At 38.2% G+C, this 24,912-nt stretch overlaps 1 non-coding gene across 1 annotated transcript; it reads right to left on the bottom strand.

Annotated features, from left to right (window-relative positions):
• Positions 1 to 24,572: 24,572 nt before the first annotated feature.
• LOC118486204 lies at positions 24,573 to 24,647 on the bottom strand. The gene has a single exon (XR_004878059.1). It is a non-coding gene; the product is annotated as a small nucleolar RNA Z105 (small nucleolar RNA).
• Positions 24,648 to 24,912: the final 265 nt, after the last annotated feature.

The raw sequence follows: 24,912 nt of genomic DNA on the forward strand, positions 1-24,912 counted from the left end.
ACGTTACGACAACCATATGCATAACCATTTTTTCTTTGAAAACCTCCCCAAAGCACAACCCGCGTTGTGGCAGGGCGTAAAACGGTGTCAAATAGTACTAATGTCACACAACCTTTATCGACCACCAACACTGACTCGACCTAGGATATGCGTGTTGCGACGAACCTTTCAAACATGAAAAAATAGAGGTAAAAACGTTGAACCACACATGCACGTTGCGTCGTATTAACTCGAAAAATTTGGAACTATACATAAAATGAAAATTTGCGAAAGATGAAAATTATAAGTGACAAAAGTTTTGAAGTTAAATTGCAAATAATGAAAAGTTTTGGGTTAAAGTTAAAAGAACAAATTATGTAGGGTTAAAATTGTAAAATGCAAAAACCTTTGGGTTAAAAGTAAAAAAATCAACTTTTTTTTGAAAAATGTGTAAAGCACAATGTACAAGTGATGATGCACAAAAATGTTGCAAAGTTATATATGGAATAATTCTTTTTACCCGAAATTCACCGGAGTAGACTTTAATCTTGTTTGTAGAATTAAAAATTATTGTATGTTGGTTTGTCATTTAATGTAGCATAGTCAGTCAGTCAGTCACCTATAGTCTTTAATTGGCTGCTCATCTAGGATGTCCCATGTGAGCTAATAATTTAGAACATCATCGGCGGAACATGCAGACATTGAAACGTCATCATCGGAAAAGGAAGAGTCGCACAGAAAATCGGAAGATCTTGATTCTTCCGATTCGGGTTCTAAAGAGTCACAGTGTAATGATGGTGTTTTTGGAAATCCAAACAAGACTCTCAAAAAAGCGGCGGACGAATCGGGTTCCAAGGAGTTTTCTATTGGTGAAAAGAATATTTTGAACATGGATACACCTACCAATAATAATGATGTCTCATCACCTATGCAAAATTCGGCGGATCCGTGTAACACACCTCCACCTCCACCATTACGTACCCCTAGGCCTGGTTTTGAGCCCAACTCTGGTTTGGGCCTAAATGATCTGTTTAACAATGATGATGAAATAGTGGAGGACACTCCTACTACGAGGCCCAAGGAGGATACCAATATTGATTCATCTGACCCATTTAATTTAATGGACATCATCAATGAGGTGGCCCAACAAGAAAAAAACAAAAGGTTTGACCAGCATGAAAAAATCATTGACCTCAATATTCTGCCATGCTCCCCACAACAGTGCGAAGAGAGAGAGTGTAACATCCAGATTCCTCCTCAGCAGAAATTAGGGCTCAAGAAGAAAAAGCACCTCTTTCCTTCAATGAAGATGAAGGATTCTCTATGGAATGGCAGGATCCATGAAACCTCTAAAAATCGAAGCAAATCTGCTTCTAATCCTGGTGGCTCGAAGAATAGCGATTCGACGGAGGATGACGGCACTTCAAAAGAGATCATGAGGCAGAAGATTACACAAGAAGTTGAGGCCACGGTAGAAGTCGGGGAAAAGTTGGGGTTTCGTGTGTCTGATTATGTCGATACGGTACGAAGACAAATTGAAGATGATCAGGGGACAACTCGTTATCAATGAACTTCTTATCGGCAAATATAAGGGGGGCGGGTGATTTCAGTAAAGCGGAGCACTTAAGGAATCTCAAAAAGAAAAATAATCTCGGCTTTATTGCTATTCAAGAAACACAGGTGTCGAATTCTCTGAACTTACAAGTTAATAATTTTTGGGATAATACTGTCTTTGATTATGAATGTGTAGAAGCTTCGGGGAGATCGGGTGGTCTTCTAAGTATTTGGGATTCAAGTCTTTTTGTCAAAAAGTCAATAGTGAAAAACAGGCACTTTTTAGCTATCATGGGTGAACTATGCAATGGAGGGGGGGATATTTCGATAGTCAACATTTATGCACCGCATGATCCATCACATAAAAAACAATTATGGGAGGATCTGCTTGTCCTGATGGGTTCACATTCGGGTCCTTGGATATTACTGGGCGACTTTAACTGTGTCAGAATCCCCACCGAAAGAAAGAATTCTATATACAATAAACAAGAGGCCGAGGACTTTAACATGTTTATTAACATAGCTGGCCTGTCGGAATATACCATGTTGGGTTGTGCCTTTACATATGTGACTGACGATGGTAATAAATTCAGCAAAATTGACCGAGTCTTGGTCTGTCAGTCATTCCTCTCATTATGGCCGTCGGCGAAATTATGGGGTTTAGCGAGATTTAAATCAGATCACAGACCACTTATCTTGTTATGCTCAGAAGTGTTCTTCGGTAAAGCTCCCTTTCGCTTTTTTAATTCTTGGTTAAAAGAAGAGGGTCTTGCGGATGTTGTCAGGAAAGCATATGAAGGGGTCACAAAGTCAGAACCACCTGACAAATTGCTTGCTGAAAAACTGAAGTCGGTTAAAAGTGCACTGAAACCGTGGGGTGATAAGCTAAAGAAAAGAGATAACTTACTGTTACGTGAGCTTCAAAAGAAGGTAGAAGTCATGGATCTAAAAGCTGAATTGGCTACATTAACAGAGCAGGAGTTAAGTGATAGAGATTCATGGTTAAAAGCGATAAATGAGCTGGACGAGAATAGAATGGAGGACCTGAAACAAAGGGCAAAAGTTAAATGGGCAGTAGACGGGGATGAGAACACGTCATTTTTTCATGGCGTAATCAATGGTCACAGGAAAAACAACAGAATTAACGGGCTGGAATTTGATGGGGTGTGGGTCTCGCAACCGGACGACCTCAAGAAGAGCATTAAAACGTATTATGAATCGATTTTTACGGAGCAAATGTATAACAGGCCGAAATTCATAAACAATGGGTTTAAAGTTCTATCTTTAGATCAATCTGCTGCGCTGGTGAAAAGATTTTCAAAGGAGGAAATTAAGAATGCAGTTTGGAACTGTGGCGGAGACAAGACACCGGGTCCAGATGGTCTTACATTCAGATTCTTAAAAGACTTTTGGGAGTTATTTGAGACTGATTTTGGCCTTGCCCTAGAGTACTTTTATGTACACGGCAGACTAAATCGTGGATGCAATTCTAGTTTTATCTCACTGATTCCCAAAGCAAGTAACCCTCATGTGATAAACAACTTTCGGCCAATTAACTTGATAGGTTGCATCTCTAAAGTGGTGACCAAGATCCTAGCTGGCAGACTAAAAATGGTTATGGATTTTCTGGTCAGCGATGTGCAAACAGCCTACATAGAGGGGCGTAGTATTCTTGAAGGGCCTCTAATCATTAATGAACTTATCTCTTGGGCGAAGAAGAGCAAACGAAAGACTATGCTATTCAAGGTGGATTTCGAAAAGGCTTTCGACTCGATAAGTTGGGAATTTTTGGACTCAATTTTATTCCAGATGGGTTTTCCAGCTCTATGGAGAAAGTGGGTCATGGGCGTGCTAAGTACGGCTAGGTCATCGGTGTTAGTCAACGGATCTCCAACAACGGAATTTGAAATTCAAAGGGGTGTTAGACAGGGAGACCCATTATCGCCTCTCCTTTTTATTTTAGCGATGGAGGCCTTACACGTTGCGACAGATAATGCGGTTGAATGTGGTATTTTAAATGGCATTAAAACACCGGGTGAGGGCCCTACAATCTCACATCTTCTGTATGCCGATGACGCTTTATTTGTCGGCGAATGGTCCGAAGAAAATTTTCACAACCTTGCTAGACTTCTGAGGTGCTTTCACTTATCCTCGGGTCTTCAAGTGAATTTTAAAAAAAGTAAGGTATTCGGAGTGGGGGTTAGGAATGAAGACGTCTTGGAAATGGCTTCGATACTTGGATGTGACGCAGGCTCCTTACCATTCACATATCTTGGTTTACCGGTTGGATCAAACATGGGTATGGTAAGAAACTGGAAACCCGTCATTGAACGTTTTGAAAGCAAACTATCTACTTGGAAGGCTAGAACTCTTTCATTTGGGGGAAGAACGACACTTATAAAAGCGGTCTTGGGTAATCTTCCAACTTACTATTTCTCATTATTTAGTGCACCGGTTCATGTCATTAAATATTTAGAAAAGGTAAGGCGGAGATTCTTGTGGGGTGGATGTTTGGGCAAGAACAAGATGTGTTGGGTACCATGGTTTAAAGTTGTAGCACCTAAAAAACAAGGGGGTTTGGGTATCGGCAGCCTTGCGTCAATGAACAAGGCTATGATGGTCAAATGGATTGTGAAATTCAGGAATGAATCTACTCACTTATGGACGAAGGTAATATCGGCAATTCACGAAAGAGATCGTAACCTCACAACTATCCCGTTGATGAAGTCGATTAGTGGGGTATGGAAGAATATTGTTCATTTGGGCAAGGGAGATGGTCTCAATATGACTGATGTAGAAAATAGGATGGAAGTTCAATTGGGATGCGGGAATAATACATACTTCTGGTTAGACAAATGGGCTGGGAATCGCTCACTGAAAGACCGATTTCCCCTTCTCTTTGAGCTTCATACAGACAAAAAATGTACGGTGCAGCAACGGTATACAAGAGAGGATGGACACATAAGGTGGTACTGGGACGGCGAGTCACCGACTCCTCAATTGGAAATGGCAGAACTATGGGAGGAGTGTATTAAACAGCTGGAAAATGTGCAATTGAATAACAGAACGGATCTTTGGCTATGGAAACAGGGAGATTGTCGAGAAGAATTTAAGGTGGGTTGGCTTCGTGCCGAATTAGATAAGATTTGCATTATCCCAGAAACGCGAGTTCTTAGATGGCTTCATTGGATACCAAAGAAAATCAACTGTTTTCTATGGAGAGCGGTGTTGGATCGCATACCGACTAGAGACGCGTTGGCATTGAGAAACATACACATCCCTTCGATTCTATGCGTACTTTGCAACACACACAATGAATCGGTGGATCACTTACTGATATCTTGTCAATACTCTCACCTTGTGTGGACGGCAATCTCGTTATGGGTCAAAATCCCCCTTCCGAGGTACCTTCTCAGCGTGGTGGGGCTACTGGAACATATTGATACACACAGTGCATCACAAAGAAAAAAGAAGGCGGTTTACTTAGTCATTGCGGCGACATGTTGGACTCTATGGCGGATCAGGAACAATGTGATATTCAACGGTAAAACAACTCAGATTCCACGAGCCATCGGCGACATAAAGGCACTCTCATTTTTATGGGTCAAAGCAAGGGCGGGAATCGGGGATCTAAACTGGAAAGACTGGGTTGAATTCAAGTGTTTCAAATGAGTTAGAATGTTCGTTGTATTGAGTTAGAATGTTCTATTTATTTTTGTTCTGTATGTACATCACTGTCTTAGCATCTTGCTAAGGCCGTGGTTGACTTTCTTTTATATAAAATCGCCTTCTTTTCAAAAAAAAAAAAAAAAAAATGTGAGCTAATAATAAAAGTAAGACAAATTTTAATTCATATGTCCTACTTTGAATTTGAATTTTGATTTTATTCACATCATCGTGTAGTGCTACGTTGTATCGTGCCAAAGCAGGATACGATATTCAGGGGCGGATCTGGGTTCCCAGGAACCCGTTCGGTTCGTAATTTATAGTGTTAAGTTACATACAAAATTCTGAAGGAACCCATTTATATTTTGTAGGGGAACATTATACACAACTGAGTAAGCTGGTCTATTGGTAATCTGCGCGCTTGTTAACATTGAGATCACGAGTTCGAGTATCTTTAAACCCGTTTTCCATGTTTTTTGTGGTTTTCTTAAAATTACCAAATTACCACACATAATAATGCCCCCTGTTTCTTTTCACCACAGCCGCCAACATCAAGTTCTCCACAGCTACCTCCGGCTCCCAGTTCCGGCGCTAAGGTCACTTATAGATTGTTCAATTTGTTTGTTTGATTTGTTTAATTTGTTCAAATTCTGCTGTTTCTGTTGATTATTCAATTTCGTCACTGGTAGATCGTTTCAATTTCTGCTGTTTCTGTTGATTGTTCAATTTCGTCACTGGTAGATCGCACTGTATTTTATTTATTATAATTTGTTTGTAGTATGTAATTCTTGCATACACAGAATCTGTGTTGAAGTGGGGTTTAATCATAGGTTTGTGACCTCCTGCAGCCTCTTGAGGAACTGTCATGATGATTCTTTTTACATGTTTGTTGATTTTCAATATTACATGTTTTTGTTGATAATTGAAAGTCTCGATTTATATAATAGTTTCATTCTACTAAAGTATGCTAGTAAGACGATTGCAGATTTATATACCTTAATTAATATGTTGTAACATATATAACTAGTAAAATTTTTCGCGCGCGTTGCGGCGCGGATACGTAGAAGAATTCTAAGTTGAATGTACACTAATTTGAGTTCATAATGCCGATGTTCGTGATCCTTGTAAATATCAAACGAATGGGTTATCGTTTGCCTTATATGTGACGGTGCACATGTTTTCAAAGACATTGAAAAAACGTGTTACAATAACGGTAAATTATATGAAAATGATTATTTTTGACATGCAAACTAAACTTAAAAAATGGTTCATAGTTAAAGTGTTGTAGGTTAGAATGTCTCATCTTTTAGTAATATTAAAATTAAAAGTATATATATATTGCAATTGAACGATTATCATAATTCATAAGCAAATAGTTGTTTAAAACATAAATGCAATAAATGCAAAAAGAGGGATTGTTTATAAACTTCAAAGTATAAAGCAACATATAAATAGAGGACCAAATATGTAGTAAATAAATAAATAAAGGGTATAGTAAAATCCAAAAGAAGGATTGATTTGGTAAATTTCACCGACATTTATCTTTCATATATAGATAATTGTTGTGGATTAAGCAATGAATATTCCAAATTATCCACCCCGGGTCCCCTAACTAAATAAAATATAGTATTTGTTGTTTAGGTAAAATTATGTCAAGATTTAAAGGAAACTAAAACAACACCCAAAATCCTTTAAAATGTGTAATAGGTTGGCTAATTAAAGTTTTAATATTCATATTTTATGTAAAACTCTTCAATTTATTCTATTTTTCCCTATCTGTTGTTTTCTTTTACACTTTTCAATTCGGTTACCTTTTTTCCAACTTGCACATGTAAATTAAATCCACTAAAAAGTAAAACAACTCTAGAGTCCCACAGTATTCTTCTCGGTTAAAAAACCAACGTTAAATTCAGGCCACAACCAATATTTCCACTCCTCACCGCCAAGAAACACCACCGCAAAGAAAACCCCGTCCCAACCTCCGGCACCGTCGTCGTAGCAGGTTCTCATTGAAACCAAAATTTCGCCCCTCATGTAGTCTTCTATGATCATCCTGACCTATTAATGCACGTACAAAATCACCGTCGCCAACAATTTTTGCAGAACAGAACCGCCGCCACTCCGTCGGTTTTTCTCAATTCCTGCAAAAAGATGCTGGCTAGAGTTTTTTGTGGCCGTTTAAACTATGATTAACAGTTTAAATCATGTTTTAATAGTTCTTTTATAGATAAATATAGCCAAAACCATTCAGATTAAACATCTTCAACTCATTTCAGATCTGTTTGGTGGCCTAAGACAAAAACGAAAAATCGAAGTTGATCGAAGTAAAAGGCAAGAAATCCGCCGTCAAAACCCTAAAACATCACGGTCAAAGACCTTACTTCCGATTTCTCGAGAAAAGGTCTTTGAGTAGGTGTCATCGTCGTCTAGCGACGGAACCGTAGCCATCGTCGGCGTTTGCGTCGGAACCAAGGTGACCCGCTTGTTCGCCTACGCCGACACCATCGCTGGATTCCCCATCCTCCTTTCTGCATGTGGGAGTGGAGCACACGCCGGAAACTGACGTGGTGCCGTTCATGACCGCCGTGACCGACGGAGCGTCCTGTCAACTGTCTCTCTGTGTTTGCATATGAAAACCTGTGGAGGGGCAAAAGTGAACACTAACCAAACTTCAGTGAAGTTCTAAAATTTGACGCCGTCACCGTTAAGCCACTGTTGCTCGGTTATGTTTCAAATTGATACATATATATGAATTAGATAACCACTTAATCTGTTGTACCATATATACTTGATGTGATTGATTAATTAACCCATCAAGTACGGAGCAACTGTAGGTATGTTTTTTTTAATTTGTAAAGACCATCTTATTTGTGTTACGTGTTTTTTAAATTTATCAAGACGATGTTTTTTTTCATTATTGTTTCGTATTTTTATTTTGTGATGAACCTTACCCGACCCGAACCGTCGAACCGACCGGTATAATTTTATGTTCGGACATATGAATTTGAAACACTTAAAAAAGTGAACCCCTCCACAAAAATTCCTGGATCCGCCACTGACGATATTGCGCTGTGACACACCGCCCCGAGGGGCATCATACGATGGATTCCGGCCATCTGTGATCGATTACCCGTGGGTGTAGAGGGAAGAGGATTGTGAACGGTTGGGTTGGTCGGCTCCTCATGGGAGCAACCGCCCACCTTAAAAACTAGCATTATATATTTTACGTTCTATTAGTTAAAATATTCTCACCAAAAAACACTTGTACCTTTAAACATCTTACACACCGAGATATATATTCTACACAATACAAATGATAACGTAAAGTAATTGTTAACTATTTCTAGAAGGATTAATTGAATATCATATGATTAACAAAGTTTGACTTTAGTAACATATTTTTTTGGATTTAAAGTTTCGCAACATGGAACAAACCTAACTTGTAATGCCCATAGTCAAATATGTCAGGTGTCTTTGAATTGGTAAAATGGGACCTAATGTTGTACTCTTTCGTGTGAAATCATGACTTGGGTCTTTTTAAACATATTATTTTTCTAGGTTAAAATAATCTTACAACCATTCAACGGGATTGATAAATGATAATATTAGAAAAGTGATACATATTTGATTTGGTTTTACTTTTGGACTTTCCAAATATCTAACTTTTATTTGGAATTAAAAAAGGTAGTTATTGGTTTGGTTTTTTTCTAAATGTAAAATAGCATAATATTACCTTTTTTCCAATTGCTTAAATTCAACTAGGATTGCGACCCGTCGCAATGCGGCGGTGATTCTTTAGTTATAACTAAGTTGATCTAGGATCTGCACGTTATGTTAAACCTATCAAACGGGGAAAAAATAGACGATATAAAAACGTTCACCTACACACGGACGTTGCGTCGTGTTAACCGATATAATCGGAACTCATGCAGGCCTTCTTTCGTTTTCTAGTGAAGTGTCGGTCTAAGATCTGGTTCCTATCAACGAGATAACCGACGTAGCAGGGTTAAACATGAATGACCGTCAAGAACAATTAACTGGTTAAACGGAGTGACTCCCATTCGACCAGATAGCTTGAACGTGGTGGGGTTCCCATTGTTTAACACGTTGTCATACCATCTCGATCAAACCGCAAACTTTTCACACTTAACAAAATTTTCCAAGTTTTCAAACGATCAGATTGTTGGACGGATTGCCGTCCGATCAGATTGCCATCCGATCAAACGACAATCCGATCGGATTGCACTTGGTCTTCAAAACTTAAACATTTTTCCAACATTTTCAAATACAAGTCAGTTCCGACGAATGGCCATCCAATCGGATTGCCATCCGATCGAATGACCATCCTGCTATGAACTTGTTCTCAACTGAAAAGTCTCGCCAATCGGATCGCTATCCGATCGAACGACCGTTCGATCGAACGACCTGAAGGGTAGAGATACTTCTCTGTTGTCAAAATGCTACAACAAAAACTTCAAAAGCCATCATTCACAAACACATCCATCCCAAATGAATGTCAATCCGACCGAATCGCCATCCGATCGGATGAGCATCCGAACGGATTGACATCCGATCGAATGACCCTCCGACCGGATTACCATTAGTCACTTAGTCACTTTTCACCGTTTAATGCGTCGTTCATCGCTTATGCTATCGCTAACTGTTCAGGCTAATCTCTCAGCGCTCCCTTCAATCCAAGAGAGTGTTTATTTACTTAAACGCTATCTGTGAGTATACTCGAACCCTTTTTATCGCACTTTTGGGTGTAACATACGTTTCTATTAAATCAAACTAATCGAATGATTAAACTATTCATCACTTGCGAATGACTGAATTACATATTAACACGTGATGCTAGTTACATATGTGCTAGGACTTTTACTCGCGACGTCCCGCCTTAACTAGTATAGTACTATAGCACCTGACAGGGTCTAGTTAGGATGAATAGCAATCGAAATCGCAGCTCGATTGACTTAGCTGGTAGTAACTGCCTTGCGTATATGTTGTGTATCCCGTTTATGTATGTGGTAATTCGCAGCACTTTTTATCTACTATGCTACTTCAATAAAACTTGTATACTCACCAATACTTTTGTATTGACGTTGTTTTAACATATGTTGCAGGTTTAGTCGCAGTCTTCATCAAATCAAGCTAGGAAGTCTAGAAACACACCTAAAATCTAGGTTGTCGGATTTGTATTGTTTGAGAGAACATGAAAATCTGGATAACTGTTTGTGATGTATATTGTTTATTAGTATGGGATAATAAACGCATTAAATATTGTCGCCAAATAGTTTTTATGGATTCTCTCGAGCAATCTGGTTCGCCTAGTGCCGCACCCCGATGATTTCGCCATTGGTTGGGGTGTGATAGATTGGTATCAGAGCCATAACTATAGGTAATTAGGAAAGACACGACCCAGTCCGGGTTTTGATGTCTTAGAACTGACCTAGTCTATAGTCTAAGTACCAACAGGCTGTCTCGTGCGAACCCATTGGGGTTTGTACGGGCCTACTTGCTGCTTTCCTTAGAACTCGCTAAAGCTACCTCTCTGTGCGAACACCGTATATTACAGCTTCGGACAAGGAAACCTTTCCTAAGGTTTAATACTACTTGCCTTTCCTAAGGCTAACACAATACACACGTTTTCGAAAATACTTGCATAACACAACCGAGTGGTCGAGTCGAGATTAGGTGTGAAAACCAAGAACTCTCGATAAGATCGCTCACCCAGCGCATTATTCTAGCACGAGAACCTTTCGTTGAGCTAGGAGTGACAACCATATCTCAACGGAGACCTCCATTTTAATCTAGTGGAACTCTCGAGTTTACTCAGTGAGCACAACCGCAGCCAGGGGCGAAGTTGTTAAGTCAGGGGTGAAACCCGTACTTTAATGACCCGTTCCATTCCCTAAAAATGATTTACAAAAGCTCTCACCAAAGTCACCACTATATCAATGACACAAGCCGCGTGATGACGCGAAGAACGAATGCTGTAGCTGCATCCCAGTGGAGGCATAGTCTAGTAGGCCAAAGCGCGTGCATGAACTTGTTGAGAATAGTCGAGTTACTTTGGGCAGTCGACGCCTAAACACCCAAGGCACTCTATCTACCTATTTTCTAGTTGCGATCGTCGATTTTACGTTTCATCAAACTTATTTATGCCTATGTGTGGAAGATTTAAATTTTGCGTTTTAACGATTTCTCGATTTATTGATTTTCACTCCCCGCTTTATGAACGCACAACTTGCACCGCCATCGCAATCTAAAACGAAAGCCGAATATTCGCAACAAAACCAAAAGCTAACGACTCGCTCATCACGTCCTTGCGCTATCTGCCCAACTATATATAAGCATATACTATACGCATATACATATAAATATCATCAAAGCGCTTATATATGAATACGTGAGAACTTAGGAATCTTGTGTCTCCTATGTGTATACGCATTACTATACTACCTGCAACAAGTTTTAAACGCACTCAATCGCATCGCATACTCAAAATCATTATGATCGAATCTCACTCTCAAATCTCTCTCTGTCTAGATGTCTTCGAACGATTCTACCTCGAGACGAACGGCTAGGAGAAGAGCCCAACGAAGCGCCGATAAGAGGATCACATCACTCGTGGCCAGAGAAGTGGCTAGGGCGATCCCTCAAATCGTCACTCAGGTTCAATCTCTCAGCAACTCTCGAACCGTGGAGTACTCTAAGACTGAAGCGCCGCAATCTGCTTTTCTCTACAAGCACTTCAAAGCCTGTGACCCAAAGGTTTTCACAGGTGAAGGAGGTGTAACTCAGCTACTCCAGTGGTTTGATGCCATCGAGGTGACCCTTCGTCAAATTGGGTGCCTCGAGCATTTTCGTACCATATGTGCTACCGGAGTTTTTCAATCGCGAGTACTCGACTGGTGGACAGCCGAACGTAACAAACGTGGGATCCATGCAGCTTACACCCTCTCTTGGGATGAGTTGAAGGAGCTCATGAAGAAAGTGTACTGCCCTCCCCACAAAGTCCAGAAGCTAGAAGACGAATTTTGGGAAATCAAGCAAGTCGAAGGTGACAATGCTGGCTTTACAGCAAGGTTCAAACAACTTAGCATTATTTGCCCAAGTCAAGTTGACACTTCAGAAAAAGCCATCAAGAAGTACATTCGCGGCTTGCCTGGGTGTGTGGGCGATTTTGTTGAAGCTGGGAGACCTGCTACTATCGAAGAAACCTACCGCTTGGCTGCCGAAATCAACGACAAACGAGTCATGGAAGGATTCTTCTCCAAGAATCCCATCAAGAAGGTCAGCTAAGTTATCACCGTGTCATCTGATGGCACTACCGATTCGTCTGACGAATCCACCGATGCTACCAACTACTCCACCGATTCATCTGACGACGAAACGCCACCACAGGACCACGACGAGCCCAGCCGCAAGCAAAAGGACCCGAGTTTTGATAGTTCCGCAACTCGAAGCGCGCCTACACCGGAACTCATCCTATGTGTCTCACATGTACGTATCATCACCCGGCAGAAGCCAACTGTCGCTATTGCACAAATTGCAACTGCCTGGGTCATCTTACCCAGCACTGCCGCACAGGGCCACAAACTTGAGGAACGTCAACAACAATCGCGGACTCCGTAAGAAGTCTACCGCAACATCAACTATGTTTCTAACGACGTTGTAATAATACGAATTCGCGTTTATTTCCATGAGTTGAACTTATTCTATTACTCGATGCAACGTTGACTCTATTTCTCTCTTTCCCTCGCACTCGCACACTGGCTATATACTATGTAACACCTCGTAAAACCACGACCAATGCTATGGGACACGTGTCATGAAAGATAAACGTGTCATAAACCCGGATCAAATTAAAAAGATGTATGGTAGGATTTAAAAGTGTCGACATGTTAATTAATACCTCTGAGTGACCTAATTATAAATCCCAAACCTTAATTTATAAACATCTGATATATATATATATATATATATATATATATATATATATATATATATATATATATTCCAAATCCGGTTATCCTTAGTAGTAATTAATTTAAATCTCAAATAAATGGATTCTATGAGTGGTTACGACAAAAATGACATTCAAGACCCTTTTCAAAAGAATCCAAGATAACATAAGTGCATGGCAAGACTTTCATAGCTTTTTAGAACTGATCAAGTGGTCCCATTCTGATGGTTAAGACCTTGGATTCGTTTTAGCAAAATTGCATGGTCAAAACCTAAAAGTTTACAAAGATTTTGTCTTCTGATGAAGGCTTACGGACCGCAAGAAGACCACCTTAAGGTCTGTAAGGTGGCGGAGCTGGGCAAAAATATTTAAAAGGCAGATACGGACCGCAAAGCTAAGGGCTTACAGTCCGCGAGGTTTGTAACTGGGCATTCAGATCAAGGTCGGTTGCGGGCCGTATAGTTTTGGACTTACGATCCGTAAGAGGTGCATACGAACCGCATGAATCCTTGCTTACGGTCCGTAAAGCAGTCGCTGGCAGCAAAAATGGACAGTTGCCTGTTACAGCAGGTAGCACCGCCTTAAAGGCCTGGTTTTCGAAATACAAGAGTTGGGCCAATGGTTTTCCATGCATAGGGACACATGGGATGATCAGAGAACTTATGTAGACTTGGGTGTGATGATCTTGTTGCATTTGGTTCAACATATAAGAACTTGAAGTTGCAACATATGGACTTGCCATTTCAAATTCCATTCAAGCTGATCTCTAGAGCTTCTCTGGTCTTCAACAAGTTTCCTCAGGATCCATAATCGTGCTTAGGACATTTGTAAGTGTCCTTAACCTCCTAATTTTAGTTTTAGTTAGTTTAATGACCAAAAGTCAAACTTGTCGTAATTAAAGTTTGACTTAGTGATTAATCACTAATGGTCCAGTTAATTCTCGAATTAAGAGTAGCTTTGAGTTGGTAATAAACCCTTAAAAGGGTATTCTCTGATTCCCACTCTAAGTAGGTCAATTGTCGGGTCAAACTTGATTTTAAAAAAGTCAACAGAAAGCTTATTTTCAAATAAACACATAATTAGCAATGTAGAAGCCATACAACCTGTTTTATTACTCATATAACTTGGTAATTAATGTAAGAACATGTCTAAACATGTTCAACCCGACAATTTTCAGTTTAAGCTCAGCTTGGAACCGAAAGTCGCATAAGTAGACTTTTGCTTTGACTTTCAGTTCTGACCCATTAGAGCATAGTTTAGAAATGCCTTAGAGCTTTATTATGACCAGGTTACATGTTAGTATAACCCTCTGTGATTATACAACTTGGTTCATTAGTTATCCGATTCATTTGCATGTTTCCGTTATATGCTTAATTGTTGACCATTATGCCATTTTGACCTTAAAATGATATTTTTGAAAACGTGAAAGAACAGAAACCTTTATTAATGAAATATAAACATGTCCCTAAATTTTCACATCAGTTTGAGGTCTAGATTAGGAGTTATGCTCAATAGCGTAATTAGAAAACTTTTTATTAATTAAACGGCGTAATTAACATATAGCCTATCTAAACCCAGTTTTTGATACCAAACTTTTTACCTACTGATATAAAATAATATTTTGGGATTTTTGAAGATTTTTATTTAGTTTTAGGTTGAGCATAACATAGAGTTATAACTTTAAATCGGTAATTGTCGGTTTTGCCCCTTTGGTCTATAAAATGAGTTTTACAAAACATTTTGACACCAAACCTTTTTCTACTGTTTTTATATGATAAATAAAACATTTTAAGCTTTCTGGAATGATAAAAATATCAGTTTTTCTTATAAAACCCGAAAATCACTTAAAATCGCCTTTTTACGCGTTTTTAACGCATAGTATAAGTTAAAACTATTTTTTAGCATATAAGGTTTGATACCTACTGATATTTTTAGTAAATTTTTATATTTTAACAGTAACCAAAAGTTTTAAACTCAGATTTCCAGATTTGACCTTTTAAGCTTATGTGAAATTACCAAAATGCCCCTACACCGATGAGATCATTTGTAATCATGGGACGCCTCGTGACATCATCTCTGACCGTGTCGCTCGATTTACCTCGCGACTGTGGGAAACGTTTCAAGTTGCTCTTGGTACTATGCTTAATCTGAGTACCGCATTCCATCCTCAAACCGACGGTCAGACTGAGAGAACGATCCGTACTCTTGAAGACATGCTCCGTTCGTGTGTTATAGACTTCGGTGGTAATTGGGATAAATACCTGCCATTAGTCGAATTCTCGTATAACAACAGTTATCATACCAGCATTCAGATGGCACCATTCGAGGCTTTATATGAAAGAAGATGTCGATCGCCTATTGTGTGGCAAGAGAACGGTCACTCGCAATTAACCGGTCCTGAGCTATTGCAAGAAACGACTGATAAAGTCCTCCAAATTCGAGACAACTTGTTGAAAGCTCGAAGTAGACAGAAAAGTTACGCCGATAGACGAAGCAAGCCCCTTGAATTTGACGTTGGCGACTACGTACTCCTAAAGGTATCACCTTGGAAAGGTGTGGTCAGATTCGGCAAGAAAGGGAAACTAGCGCCTCGATATGTTGGACCTTTTAAGATTCTGGAAAGGATCGGAAAAGTCGCCTACAGACTCGAACTACCGGAGGAACTCAGTAACGTCCACCCGACTTTCCATGTGTCAAACCTCCGAAAATGCCTGGCTGAGCATGATTTAATTGTACCTCTCGATAACCTCCAAATAAACGAAACACTACATTTCGTGGAGAAGCCTGTCGAAATCATGGATCACCAAACCAAGCAGCTCAGACGCTCGCGCATTCCTATTGTGAAAGTCCGATGGGAAGGCAAACGAGGCGCAGAGTTCACTTGGGAACTCGAAAGCGATATGAAGGCGAAGTACCCGCAGTTGTTTACGGCTTCAACCTAATTTCGGGACGAAATTCCCTAAACAAGGGGAGGCTGTAACACCCCGTGTTTCGAAAGTCAAAGTCAAAGTCAAGATTGAAGTCAAAGGAAGAAAAGATTGCCAATTGCAATATGTCTCTCCTTGCTCAATTCATGTTTTGACTTCTTTAACTCGTAGTTAGTCTATTTTATGTTTTACGTTAGTTGTATTATGTGGAGTAATCAATTATAATTGCAGTAGTCGAAGGTTTATCGCTACGAATCGCTTTACGACTGTGAATAATAGGAAGTAACAATGCGATAAAGTTAACTAAACGCTAAACGACCTAATCTAATCAACATCGCGCTCACAACTCGAATTACGCAATTTGGTGATTGTTATACGTGTGTGTGTGCCTTATGTGTTACTTGTGCATGTTTACTTATGTAATGTGTGGTAATCAATCGAAACGCAATCGAACTCATCGCAATCGCAAAACGAATACGAAATAAGGATGATTGTATGTTGATATAGTATGATAATTAGTGGAGAAGAGATAGTGCGAGATATGAGTGGTTGGGATTAAAAGTAATTTGACTAGGAAACTCCATCGCATCGCAGCACTCGCAATCGAAATCGAAATATCAAAAATCGTCGCACCGAGCACTCGAACCAGATGCCAGCCGGCCGGATCGCCATCCGACCGGGCTGCCGTGCGGTCGATGTGCCACCCGACCGACCTGTCATCCGGGTGTGGTGTCATCCGACCGACCCACCCTTTCCACTTTTGGAATCCTATAAATACCCATGTCACTTTCATTCTTTCCACTTTTGGCAAGTGACGTCCGAGCAGCTCGTGTTCTTCGCTTTTTCTTCGATTTCTCTCAAATCTGGTAAGATCTCGTCCTAAATCTTGTACTTCCTTAATCTACACGCACTCCTATACCTTTCTATCTTTTAAATCTTCACTTTTAACCGTGAAATCACCAAGATTCAAGTGTTCTAGGATGATGTCATCATGTGTTCTTGAAGAACTTCATGTTTTGGCTTCAATCCACCAAGAACAACTTGAATCTAATCGATTTCAACAAAAATAAACAAAGATCATGCATAAATCTAAACATAATCATGGTGAAAAGGATTGAGAGAATATTCTCTAACTTTCTTTCAACTCTTTTACACTCAATGCACTCAAAACCGATAGAATCGGGTCTTGTTCTAACCTCTACTCGTCCTTAGTAACGTGTTGGCTCAAGATCTGGATTCTATCCACGAGATCACCGATTTCAGGTTAATCAAGAACAACCATCTCGAACCGGTTAACTGGTTGAACTTGGGTGATTCCTGTTCGGACAAGTTACTAGGATCGAGATAGGGTTCTGTTGGTTAACACGTTGTCAAAAGCGCCTCGATAAAACTATAAACAATCAAAACGGCTAAGTGAAAGACGAATGGAACGACCAGCACGGAGTGCTATCCGACCGGACTACTGTCCGACCGGACAGCCATCCGGACGGCTGACACTTTGGGACCCTCGCTTAACCAACTTTATTTAAAGTTTGAGTATTGAACGAATTGCCATCCGATCGGAATACCATCCGACCGGATTACTCTTCGGATCATGAGATACTTGACTTTAACACTTAATCGATTTTCTACATGTTCAATGCACTAGTAATGCCACCCGACCGGACTGCTGTCCGATCGAGTGACAACCTGCTGTGAACTTGTTCTCACTGAAGTGTCAACCTATCGGATTGCCGTCCGATCGGACGACCGTCCGATCGACCGACCTGAAGGGTAGAAATACTTCCATGTTTTCAAAATACTACAACAAAAACTTCAAAAGTCAAGCCATCATACACAAACACATCCTTCCCATAGAAAGAAACAATCCACTCGAATAGTCATCCGACCGGACTATCGTTCGACCGGATAACCATCCGAACGGATTATCATCCGCACGAATGGCCGTCCGATCGGATTATCATCCGACCGAACTGCCATTCGACCCACCAACACTTGCTTTCGTGTACGCGTCGCTTATCGTTATGCTATCGTTCTAATCAGGCTAACCTTACTCTCAAGTGCTCCCTTCAATCCATCAACCGCAGTGAGTATACTCGATCCCTTTTTGCTTTATGCACTTTTGGTTGTTACATACGTTACTTATACAAAATCACAATCGTACACATTACGCAATACTTTAAACGCTAACCGCTACTGCATGTATTACGTCACTTAATGAATGCTTGTTTGTTATGTTTACACATGGAATGTTGTCTACCTGCCTTAACAACGATAGTACTATAGTTTGGACTCAGCACCCGTTCACACGGGGGTTGTTAAGGACAATTATTTGCATGGATTACGGTGGTGATCATGTATTACGAACTGCCCTGGGCAGTCAACCGCAGTCATTGGTATCGATAGGTTCATGTCGATAATTAACATGCTTCGTTTTCCTCTGTGTATGTGCTGGTTATGCGTAAACTATTTCGAACTCTATATGCTATTAACAAACTTGTATGCTCGCCTTTACACTATGTGTATTGACTTTTATTTTAACGTATGTGACAGGTGTTTAGGATGCCTATCTGCTAGGAAAGCGAGGCTAGAATAAGTTTCTAGAGGTCAACAAATAGTTGTCTGTACTAATGAAATCAAGAGTCTCTAGAAGCAGTTAAACAATTGGGCAATTTGTAAAATCTGAGTTGGCGGAATAGAACTATTTGCCTAGATTTTGTCTGTAATAATTTGTTTACCTTTTGAGACATGGTATGGGACATGTTACTTTAAATTGTTTGGTAATGATAATTGTTATGGAAACTTTTGGACAATCTGTTTCGCTCAGTGCCATGCCACAATGATTCCGCCATCGGTTGGGGTGTGACACTATTCTTTGCTTTTGAATTTGTTATTCAAATACAACACAAATAGTTTGATATCTTCTATGCAAGTTAATAAATTTTAGGAGTTATGTTTAAAATCTCAAGGGTCGGTCGAAACACTATGATATAGATTACATGGTAACATTTAAAAAATTTATGGTGTTAGTTGACCTCGCACCCTATATATGAGGTCTTCCGTCCGTCCACGCGTATATCACCAGAGATTTGAAAGGAGTTCGGGTTCGACCTCCAATACAATCACACGTGAACTTAAGTTATCAGAAAAATTCATTGGATCAATTTACTGGATATGATTGGAGAAATTCATTGTATCAATTTAATTAGATTGCTATTTGACTGTTTGAGGAGATTACTTACTGAGGTAAATTTAACTCGGTGTTTATTATGAGTTTGTTCCTAAACTAGTGGTAAGGACTAAGGGAAAAACTATTTACCAAAATGATGTTCTTTGAAAACTATTTACCAAAATAGTTTTTTCTTGTTTGTGTTTGCCTTTTCTTTTTTAACCAACATATTAAATTTTTTTTCTATTTCTATTGAATTATTCAAGTATCTATTTTTTATTTTTTAATTATTTATATTTTTTTTTTCAAAATGAACGAATAGGAATAAATTGCCATTTAACCCTATCGTCAAAAAGTTTAATTCTTCGTTCTCCTTTTTTTTTTCACATTTCTTTTGCATTCAAATATATAAATGCTAATTTAATATTAGAATATTTTCATCTGTTTTTGATAATCACATTAAGTCTGACATATTTCTATAGTAAATTTATTCATTTTTTAACAAGACGTACACGTGTAAGAAATACTTGTGTATCGAATGAATTCAACATTAGCGGGTGTAACGTTTAACGGATGTCAAGTTCATGTATTATTAGACATAAATGTCTAAATGGAAAACTCATTCGATTTAAATGGCAATTTATTCATATTCGTAAGTTTCATACTCGTTTGTTTAAATTAATGTACACAAACAAATGTAAATGAACAAAAATAAGCAAACGTTCACGAACGTAACTGAACGAACAAAACATGTGTCCACGAACATAAATGAACTTCATGCCATAGATGGCTTATTGGTCGTTCGATTCAATTAAAAAGCTAGTCGATTGAAAAGAAAACATAAAATCAAAAAAATAAAAAATTATTGGGTTGATTGAAAAAATATTAATAATAAAGAATAAAAAAATAAATACTTGATTAATTCAATAGAAATATTAAATCAAAATTTAATATGTTGATTAAAAAATAAACAAGAAACACTATTTTGATAAATAGTTTTCAAGGAACACCATTTTGATAAATAGTTTTTCCACTAAAACTAGTTTGAAAAAAAAAAAAAAAAAAAAAAAACTCGTTTATGATTTGAGATGGTTGGATGAGTTGGTGTTTTCCATTTTCATTTTAAACATGTATTTGTTGTTGTTGTGAGAAGGAAATATTTATTATATGAAGGTGCCTATAAGTCGACATAAAAGTAAGAAACTGGACACGATTTCTTTTTAACCTTTCTAAAATATTAATTAGTGTTTGTTGGGCGACGACCGACCACAACTTATGAGCTTTAAGGATTGTACTATGTTTGACTAAATAAATCACTGTTTTAATAAAATTATTTCATTTATTGCATACTGAACACATGATCGATTCTATATACATATACAAATTTGTGTATTGTTTGATTCGCTTTTTAGTTCTTTTACCACATGTTGTTTGTATGGAACATAAAATATTGCAACAACATAATAAAATAAATTAGTCTTTAACTATTGATAATAAATAAACAAACGATAAAACTTGATATTCTATTCTCCCAATAATTTTGTAAATAGCAACAAATTCACCTTAATCTTACCTTGACACCACTCACATTTTTTTAACGGTGAACTTCATGTATAAGTTTATCATACTCTTTAAATCGGAAAGCCTTGTATTGCCCCACTTTGGCCAGACTATGTTGTCTTAACCGGGCCCACACTGGCTTCAAAGTTTGGCTTTTTTGGGCGTTCCCTCGGGAATAGGGCTGTTCAAATTGCTCGGCGCTCGACGCTCGTTCGATGCTCGCTCGAAAAATGCTCGAAATTTGCTCGTTCGATTTAGCTCGATTGAAAAAAAGTTCGGTTCGGATCGGTTCGGTTTGTAAACGAACCGAGCACGAGCAAAGGTGCGCTCGGTTCGGTTCGGCTCGGTTGACTCGATTTAATTTTTAATGTATATATATATATATATATATATATATATATTTGTGTGTGTATCATTTTTAATGAAATGACTAGAGACCACTTAAGTAATTAGAATTGAAATCCAATACCAATAGTCCATTGTCCAATACTTAAATGTCCATTTGAGTAATTGTACTAAAATGTGAAGCGTTGATCAATACTCAAGTCTCAACCCGCCATTCGATTCAGAAGTACAGACCCTAATTAAAACTCCCTATTGGCCATCGTTATTTGATTTATCCATCACCACTTGCCAAGACGGCAACTCGCCATAGTTTTGCTTCAATTGGTTCATTCAATTTCAAAATTCCGATAAAACAAGTGTATGTGTCAATCAGTCGACAATTTATTTTCCCGCTTAGCTAACCTCGATAGAACTAGAGAGTGTTTTTGTGTTCCTTGTTATTTGTTAAATTTTTATTTGTGTTCTATTGGAAGAAACATCAGGGACGAAAACTTCACTTTATTCTAATAACTAGCACTCTCATTGTCACTTTCCTTGTTTGTTCTGCGACGCTCGATACTCGCTCGACGTTCGTTCGAAAAATGCTCGGATCGAAAGACGCTCCCTCGATTTTGGCTCGGTTGAAAAAACGCTCGGTTCGGTTCATATCGGTTTGTAAACGAACCGAGCACGAGCAAAGGTCTGATCGGTTCGGTTCAGCTCGTGAACAGCCCTACTCGGGAAAAACCATACCACCGGTTGCCACTTGGCACAAGGAGGAATTGAACTTGAGTCTCCATTGGAAAATTCAAGCCTCCTACCACTACGCCACAAGTGAGGGGATGACACCACTCACAATTACTTATTACTTTTTTTTTTCAAATATAATGTAACTTATAGTTTTATGACAATATTTACACATATTCTTGTATGTCATGGTCAAGAATTTATATTTTTCTCTTTAAAAATAGCAACCACCTAATATATTTTTTTAGTCCGCTAATACGTTCATATAAACATAAAAATTAATAAAAATAGTTACTTCTCAAACACAGCAAGCATGGTCAATCTCTGATACATATTAGCTGTCGGTTAATTGTTCGTCAACAAATAGATTAATAAAAATTAAAAAATATTATATATAAATAATGAAGCAAAAGAAGACCTCCAATGGAAATTAATAGTCGGTTATTTGTTCGTCAACAATGATTGCAATATTTTAAAATTTCGTTAAACATCGAGTGTTAAATTGCTTCATTAATTAAAGAAGCCCTCCAATGGAAACTAGTGTTGACCATGAAAAATGTGTATATTGTATATATTTGATAATGTCGTTTATGCTTGATAATCACCCTAAGAGCAAGTCGCCCAATTCGAGATTCAAATGGTGCAGCTGTAAACGAATCGAACATTTAGTGAACAGTTCGTAGACTGTTCGACGGGAAGTTTGTTTATGTTCGTTCGATAAGTTAAATGAACGAGAACAAGAACATAGGTCTCGTCCGTTCAATTGTATTCATGAGCGTTCAACATCTTCGTCTGTTTATGTTATTCATCAGATTTTTCTACTTTTACTTATTTTATCTAAACTTTTTATATTCTTTAAAATTTATTTATTTTTTATACTAAAAATTAAAATAGGAAGCCATATTTTCACTGCGTTTATGCACTGTTCCTCTTTCCTTCCTCAATATTCACATTGCCGAACACTATTTACCTCTCTGTTCCACAATTATGACTTCTTCAAGTTTCAGCTGCTCCCTCCATTGTCCAACTCTAGCCTTTGTCGCTTTCGTCGAATTTATTTGTGTTCGTTAACACAATCATTTCCTTAACGAACAAACACGAACATAAAATCTCGTTTGGTAAGTGTTTATGAATCGTTCATGAACACATTCATTTCCTTAACAAACTAACACGAACGAAGCCTTGTTCATGTTCATTCGGTTCGTTTACAGCCCTAGGTGCAGTTTATGGATCGTTTTTCGCAATTTGGTGGGTTTAATGGTCCAATTCGGTTTGAAACTGGTTGTTTAAAATTATTATCTTTATACGTTACTCATTTATGGAATATACAGGTATTTGTAATATAATCATGAACCAAATTCATTATAAACTAATACGGACTGTAAAGCTGATAAAAGCTTTCAGTGAAGCCTTGCCAATTAATCTGCTTGTTTGTTGTTTACCCTAAACGGACAGTATTTAACAGTTTCCCCTAAATTTTTTATTAAAACTCGGGGAACCTGCAGTGAACATTCCTAGTGACGACACTACTGGTGTTAAAAGAGCATATTGTCACGGTGTTAGTTTTCAAACCCCCGTGTGGCGTCCCCATCTCCTCGAGGATAAGCCAATTCTACTTCTTTTTTGTGTGGGTCACTAGTTTTCGTTAGGAGAGCAGCGCCACCCCTCAACCAGTGATGCGTTTGTCGCATAGACACAAATAGACATGCACACCTTATTTGCTGAAGCCTTCCCAAATAAAGTGGCGGACAGTAACTCAAGCGTTCAAGCACAACCCATAGCATCCCGATCTTCAAATATTTGGCACGTGACTATATATTGAAAAACAACAAAAAGGAGCGGATATACTTCTTTGGAATTAGTTGCATCTCATAATATCATATCTTTCATATTTAGTTCTTTAAAAGCTTTGTTATTACATCCTCAATAACCTAAATTTCTAAATTGTGAAAACTGTTTATGTATGTTGAAAGATTTTGGTGTTTGTCAACTTGGTTGGAAATCATCTAGCAAACAAAGCTAGCGAACAATATCAAAATTGACAACATAAAATCTTGCACAACTTTTGAGCCAAACAAACTTTAATTATATCTAGTTTGTCAAGCCTTCGAATGTGCTTATACAAACAATATCAAAACCCGACATTTTTGTGCTTCGCGCTTCTCGCCACAGTCGTATACCTCGTTGCTTTTGTGCGGTAAAAGCAATCAATACGTATGAAAATATTATAAAGTTTATTATACAATGCCTCACATACATGAACGGCATCTCTCACCTCAAGTGCTTCATGTTTTTTAAAAACCAAGGTATAAAACAATATTGAAAGAATATACCAATGAATATGTATTACTAGAAAACAAAAAATATCCAGAAAAATATATCATTTCATGATATTCACATAATTCTTGAAAAAAATTAATGATAATTATCACAAAATGAAATTGATCTAGGGTGATGATTCATCCCAAAAGGCATTAAAAGTTAATAACTTAGCCAGCGGGTCAAATTTCATACCCATTTTAACAAAACAACAAAATAAATTTCTGTGTACTTTTAGAAAGCCAGAGTAAGCCCGAAATTTTGGTAAACCACAGGGCCATTCGTGTGTACTTTACTCAAAAAATATGATAAAAACTAACTTTGTAAAACGAAGTAAATAGAAAAACGAAAGGAACATTCAGAATGAGTAGGAGGTTTAATACTCCATTCATGAATTAGATCGGAATATATAAAACATTCCTCATTATGTTCACCAAACTTAAAATCTCATGCAACATTTTCATATGATTAAACAAAATATAACATTCACATATCTCATCATGTTAATATAACGATAGAAAAAATACATATCAGAACGATTGGATCAATACATCAATTCTTACAAAAAAGTATGATTTCAGACGACCGTCGTGAGAATTTGACCAAAAAAGTATGAAGAGCGGCTTGTAAAGATGAAAGTGTGGACTGTGGTTATAAGGTTGAAAACCTAGGGGTTTTTTTAAAAGGCCCAGCCCACC

This window comes from Helianthus annuus, chromosome 13 (genome assembly GCF_002127325.2).
Source record: "Helianthus annuus cultivar XRQ/B chromosome 13, HanXRQr2.0-SUNRISE, whole genome shotgun sequence".
In the NCBI taxonomy this organism is placed as follows: Eukaryota; Viridiplantae; Streptophyta; class Magnoliopsida; order Asterales; family Asteraceae; genus Helianthus; species Helianthus annuus.